The sequence below is a fragment of the Pteropus alecto genome, unplaced genomic scaffold (genome assembly GCF_000325575.1).
Source record: "Pteropus alecto unplaced genomic scaffold, ASM32557v1 scaffold189, whole genome shotgun sequence".
Classification (NCBI taxonomy): Eukaryota; Metazoa; Chordata; class Mammalia; order Chiroptera; family Pteropodidae; genus Pteropus; species Pteropus alecto.
Window position 1 is genome coordinate 1,687,603 of NW_006442117.1, and position 7,087 is coordinate 1,694,689.

The 7,087-nt window shown below is 44.0% G+C and overlaps 1 pseudogene; it reads right to left on the minus strand.

Moving 5' to 3' along the window:
* Positions 1 to 416: 416 nt before the first annotated feature.
* Positions 417 to 535, minus strand: LOC112470043 (annotated as a pseudogene).
* Positions 536 to 7,087: the final 6,552 nt, after the last annotated feature.

Below are 7,087 nucleotides of genomic sequence, written 5' to 3' on the forward strand. Positions count from 1 at the left end.
AGGCCTGTCAGTTTCTTCAGAAAAAGCAGTTTTTGATAATTGCATTGAATCTGTAGGTAAATTTGGGGAGTGTTGCCATCTTAACAAGACTGAGTATTCTAATTTATGCACATGAGGTGTCTTTCCTTTTATATAGATCTTCTGTAATTTCTTTCAACAATTTGTAGACTTTAGCATATAAGTTTTACATGCCCCCTTATTAAATTTATTATTACATATTTCATTCTTTTTATGTTATTGTAAATACAAGTTTTCTGAATTTCATTTTCAGGTCATTCATTGCAAGTATGTAGAAATGCAACGGATTTTTATATGTATGTCTTGTATTTTGCTCTACTTTTCTGAACTTGTTTATTCTAATAGATTTTTAGTAAATTCCTTAGGATTTTCTTTTCTTTTTTTCTTTCTTTTTTTTATGCCTACAGCACCTGGTCTTCTTAGGTGGTCTCCCATCCAAGTACTAACCAGGCCCGACAATGCCTAGCTTCCGAGATCAGACAGGATCGGGCATGTTCAGGGTGGTATGGCCGTAGACGGACTTTCTATTAACGAGATCATGTCATCTGCAAATAGAGATAGTTTTAATTCTCGCTTTCCAATCTGATGGCTTTTAATCCTTTTTTCTTAGCTTTTTCTTAGCTAACTGGCCTAGCTAGAACCTCCACTACCCGAATAGAAGTGGTGAGAACAAACGGCCTTGTCTTTTTTAGATATTGAGAAGAAAACATTCAGTCTTTCACTGTTGCTGTGGGTCTTGTAGATGGCCTTTACCACGGTGAGGAAATTCTCTCTTCCTAGTTCATTCAGAGTTTTTATTAGGAAAAGGCAAAGCCTCGTGAAGACATGTCCTTGTCCTTTGCCTTTCTCCCTTTCTTCTTTCTGTCTGTAACGTGGGTTCAATGCTGGCATCGCAGCAGCTCTATTTTAATGACAATGACAAAGGTTCGAAGCTAATTATTAAATTTTGCTGTTAAAAGTAGATGGAGCCCAAATATTTGATGGTATCACCGAGCAGCTGCATGAGCCCTGGACGGCCCACTTCTGAATTTCCTGCCGTCGTTGAAAATTGAGTTGAATCTGAAGCCCTTGGCAGGGTCCCTTTTAAACAGTGTATTCTGTATTGATACAGTTGTCGAGCCTCAGAGAAGTCAGTTAATTCTTCTGAATCTGTTTCCTCACTTTTAAATTAGGAACAATGTCTGCTTCACCAGCCCATTGTAGGTTGAGAAATGGTACACATAAGACACTCACTAAATGGTAACTTTTATTATATTTTACATGCATACTTAAAATTAGAATAAGTTGATCAGAGTAAAGATATTCTCTAATTGCCTCAGAGATTAAATGGAAACATGAACCCTACTTTTGAAATTTGAGTGTCTTATTTAAAAATACAACCAATGCTTAATTATTCCAGCAGATAATTCTCCGCAGAGAGCATACAGTATTATTCGTAGATATTCTGAAACTAATTTTAGCTAGAACGTTGCAAAGTCTACCCCCCACCAAACCGTAAACATATGCTGAATGCAGGTGTCACACTGGCACGCTCAACATCACCTTCTCTTGATAGCACGGGCACGCTCCAGAAGACAGCTGGGAAAGTGGTAATGGAAGAAAAACAAAAGACAGGAAGTTCAGAAAGGAACAAGGAAAATAGTATCTATTTTCATATGGCATCACTATTCACATGGAAGAGTCTAAGAACTATAAAACAACGACTAGAACCAATCATGAGTTAAGCAGGGTTACAAGAAGCGAGGTTAAGTGATGTTATCCTTTTTACGTTCTGATTCTATTTGCTAACATCAATGAGATGCTCCTGTTCGTTTAACATTGTTGTTTAACATTAACCAACAGCAAAAACCTAGCAATGCCGCACATAACTCTCAGATACTGTGCTGGGTGTGTAACATAGTACACACCCACTGGGTTCTTATAAAACTTCACATTTCCCGAATTCTACCCCTAGGTTTTATCAAAGAGAAGTGAAAATATTTGTTCACGAAAGGCTTGCACAAGACTGTTCCTGGCAACTTTGTTTACAATAGCCCCAAACTGGAAATAGCTTCAGTGCCAATCAACAGACCTGTCGTCAGCTCCTACTATGGAACACTCAGCCACAAATGATATGGACTAGTGATACACGCCACGCTGTGGATGGATGTCAGAAGCGCGCTATCCTGTATGGGTCTATTATGAGAAATACCAGACAAAAAGCAAAACTTTGAGGGAACGGAGATGGAGAGTTACCGGGGTACAAGGGTGCTTTCTGAATAGAAGGTGAAGTATTGTGTCTTGATAGAGGTTTGAGGTTCAAGTGATACACAAAATATTCATGCATTTTATTTATATCAATTTAGCTCAAAAGAAAAAATCGATACGCAAATATGAAATTTTAGTTAATGACATGCATGCTGAAGATTTTCAAGGAGTATCTGATGGCTTCAACTTTGAAATGCATAAACATAAGATGGATTGGTGGTTGAATAGAGCGAAAGAGAGATGGATAGGTATATAAGTAGAGAAATTTTAATTGCTGAATCCATATAGGTGTTCAATGTAAAGTTATTTCAACTTTTCCGTATTCAAAAATTTTATAATGGAAGACCCTGGTGATGGTATCAAGCCACTTTGGTGTTCAGGTCCCAGTGGGCTGAGACTGAGGAGAGTCTCAGGGCCTCAGCGCATTGTGGTGCCATAGGGGGGTGGCGGCCAGGTTCTCCCTGGTGCCAGGCAGCCTTCTACACAAGTCCAGGATTTTATGCTGCAGGATTTTGCTTTGCAAACTCTATTATCAGTTTTTACTTACATAGATAACTAGAGCTAATAATACTGCACGTTGTACACACACCTTCTAGATTTTTATGAACAATATTTGGGTAGGCAATACTGCGAGAAGGCATGAGATTCAGAAGGTATATATAGGTACGTGGAAGAATATAAGACCCCTCAACTCTCTGCCCCCCAGCTACGTGATTCCCCAACCAGGGGCTCCATGCCAACAGTGTTTTGCATATCCTTCTAGAGGTGCCATTTGCACATATGTGAAATTGTTTTTACACAAATTATTGCAAACTATACACTGTTGTGCAACCGGCTTTTTCATTTATCGATATGTTCCCAAGGCGGCGCTATATCAGAGTCTAGGGAGTGGTTTGCTCTTCTTAACAATTCCATGGAATTCCACTGGGCCACTGGACTGACTCTTAAACCATCTTCTTTTGATGGCTATTTAGGTTGTTTCAAGTATTTTTCTATTGTAAACAATGCTGTGATTCATATTCACATCCTCCATGGATGTGTGTGTGTGTGTGTGCGTGATTCATATTCACATCCTCCACGGATGTGTGTGTGTGTGTGTGTGTGTGTGTAGTCATGCTCACATGAATGAGCGTCTCTGAGAGCACATTCTGGTGAGCGGAATTGCCAGGTTAAAGGATGTGTGACTTTGTAATTTTGAAAGGTTTTGCCAACTGTCCCTTCAGGAAAGTGGCAATGAGTGAGGGTTCTCTTTCCCCATTTTCCCCAGCTCAGTGCATTGTCAGACATTTTTATCTCTGCTAGCCTGATACGTGAAAAATACTATCTCCGTAGAATTAATTTGCCTTTAAAGATACCTTTATAACCGTCCACCTCTCTTAATGGGCATCACTACCCTGTGAGACAGGTACGATTTTGTTAATGTTGCCCATTTTACCGATGAGAAAACCAAGGTGAGAGAGGTTGGCTGATCTGCAGAAGGTCTCACGGCTGGACCTGGAACACGAACCCAGACGTTCTGTGTCCAGTCGCAGTTCTCTTTCCACGGGCCGACGTTTGCCTTCGGGGGGCGAGGTTGCCACAGCAGAGGGAGCAGGAGGGCTGGGCTTGCTCTGCACAAGAAGCTTAGACGCCTCGGTGGAAGAGTAAGGCCCCAAATCAGAAGCTGTCTCCTGGAAAGTCTTCTGAGGGCTGGGCCACCACCGCTCTGCTCACAGCCCGGGGACCTCAGACGTGGCGCTCGTGGAAGCGAGTCGGGGCAGCACCCGGAGGACTGCTCCTAGGAAGCCCAGACTAGAAAGGACACACCCTGCAAGTTAGGGCGCAGGAGGGGGCTGGGCCCCGCTGGCCGACAACCAAGCCACCTCCGAGGATGACTGACACCCACCTCGGCAGCTTCTTCTGGGAGCTTAGCTGCCACCCTGCCACTGCCATGATCCCTGGAAGCTCCTGCAGCTAATTCCCTCCTCCAGGAGGGTGGCCAGGACATGTGGTGGCTGCGAAAGAGTGACCATTGCCTGGGGCTTGGCTGGTCTCCGTCCACAAGCGAGCCCCTAAGACGAGGGGTCAAGTCCAAGTGGTTTTTGGGGAGATGCAGAGAAGACCAGTAGGATGGTGGGGAAGTGACCTTGGGATGAGTGATGGCATTATGAAGCTGGCCACCGTGGTGGGCTTGGGGGGCTGAACCCCAAGAGGGATCTCTGGGAGGTGGTAGAGAACTATATCTCAGAATTATCCCAGCTGAGGGTCGGGAAGGTGCCTGGGGAGGTGACATCTCTGGTACTTCGGGTTCACCAAGCAGGAGACAGCTCCCTGTAACCCAGACACACCAACCTTGGCAGCTGCACGATGGCCGGAGTGCCTGGAAACAACACAATGTGACGGACGAGGACAGGTCACAGACAGGACTACGATGGCTGTGCTTCTTAGAAGAGTCACCAGAATGTGCCTGAGGCACTTCCAGTTAGTGCCCGTGAGGGCAGGGACTGCACTGCTCTCTGCACCCCCGTCCCACCCAGGGTTGGGCTGAACCTCCGCCTGCACAGTCCCCCGCGCTCACCTCCGCTCCAGACTCGGCCACCCCCACAGTGCCACTGAGGTTCCCACAAGCACACGAGCCCTCGGAGCATTTCCTGGAAGTTAAGTTTCTCGCCCAGATACAATATTTTGCATACGACCACAGAGGTTTCCCTAGACGGTTGTCTGTGCTCCCCTGGGAGCCCTTCGGCACCCCAGACCTAGACCCGCCCGCCACCCGAGTGGGAGACCTGCCTCTCTGGCGGCCACACGGGCCCCTATTCTGTTTCCCAGTTGTCACACACGCCTCATTGTCTCGCTCCTGACACTGACGACCAGATGGATTGAATCGCAAGGTGATCGTTTTGAAGGCTTTGCTTTTTCAGTCTCATGATATGGTACTTTATTTCCGAGTTTTATTAGGGGAAATTAAGAACAGTTATGCAAATGTTCAGCCAGGAAATACATGACAGCTTGTCATCAGAGGGAGTCCTAGCAGTCAAAGCCTTGCATTTAATTAGTGTTCCCCTGTTATGAATTTGCGTAACGTGCACTTGGACATGTTCTTGAAAACACCTCTGCCCTAATTTCATGCTACTTGTATTGAGTTGGGTTTTTCTTAAGTGCGCGTGTCACTGGTGTTATTAACCAGGCCCATGAACTACTGATGCTCCGAGAATTTATGCCGGAACAATGCACTCATGCAGGACTCACTGTGAGTAGTTACTAGATTGCCAAAATGCCCTCGGCGTGCAGGCCACACCTGGCTTCCTCCGCTTGTAGCTCTAGATACATAATGCTGACTTAACTCTCAGGGGAATAGATTAAATCATCCTTTAATTTCCAAACTGCACTTTCCGGCCAAATCAAAGAAAGTCTAATTTAGAGGGGAAAAAAACTAATTAATCTAAAGCAAAACCTTCATCATGTTCCATGTTATGCACCTCTGCTGAAACGTACCTTTTCTTTTTTTTTTTCTCTACAGAGCACGCTGGGAACCACAGAGGAGGCAGAGATCGAATGAGTTGCCTGAAAAACGGTAAGAGGAGGCTGAGCCAAACGCCGCTCAGACCTCAGTGCTGGGCCCGCCTGAGGAATGCAGGCCGAGCAATGACCGCATGGGCCTCACCATGTACAAGGCTAGGCTTCTAAGGCGGTGGGCAGAGCTGGGGGAACTGCGCGTGTGACAGCAGCAGGAGCCAGAGCCCTGGCCGATGACACTCAGACTATGTCACCGATTCACGCCTCCGCCCTCCCCTCCCCGCACGCCCCCCTCAGGCCAGGGAGGGCGGGAGAAAACATAATCGAGCGTTTATCTTCCTGGAGAACTTGTTTTTTGGAATACAGAATCCTAGATTTTCTCATAATTTATATTCATTTTTAACTCTATCCCATATGGTATACACAGAAGGTCTCAAGTTTTCCATGCCACTATAGAGTTAATACCTGAACAGTGAGGTAATAAAAGGCAAAGTTTACATCTTCTACAAGGAATGTATCATGATGACATAATGAGCATAATTTACCTGGCACAGCTGACTGGCTTCCACTTCATCTAAGTTTCTGAATTTCCGAGCACATGGTTGTCCCTAATGGCCTTTCAGTGTGCAAATTAGAAATAGAGCACAAAGCCTCTGTTATTTTGTAAAAAATAATATTCATAGAAGAAACTTAAAAACAATTTTTAACAGGCCTCTTGAAACTACTCATGAGATCTTGTGAGACTTCCTCCCCTTTATCTTTTATGTAAATGTCTAGATATTTTTTTATAAAACTGAGATAATACTATGTAACGTTTAGCATCTATTTTAAGCAATCATGCAGGGAGCACTTCCTTACGCATGTGAATACTTTTTAAACCGGGAGTTTTCAGTGGCTGCATGGTCATCTTTCATCTACAGGTGCAACATTTTATTTAACTGTAAGCCATCGTGTGGTACATTTATTTCATTTTTAGATTTTTTTATTAGGACACATAATGCTAAAATAAATATCCTAGCAAATAAACATTTGTTTACATTTCTGTTTATTTCCTCAGAAATGGAATTACTAAGTCAAAAATGTATGGATGGGCTTTAAAAAAAAGTCTTTGAAATGAGATAGAAATTAAACTTTATTTTTTCGCAGTTTTTATACGGCTGTTCCAGTCCTCCTCCTCCGTTACCTCACACGTACACATACACACACACACGCATATGCATATGTCTGTCTCTGTGTGTACACACATGAGTATACACACACACACACGCATATGCATATGTCTGTCTCTGGGTGTGTATACACATGCGTATACACACACACGCATATG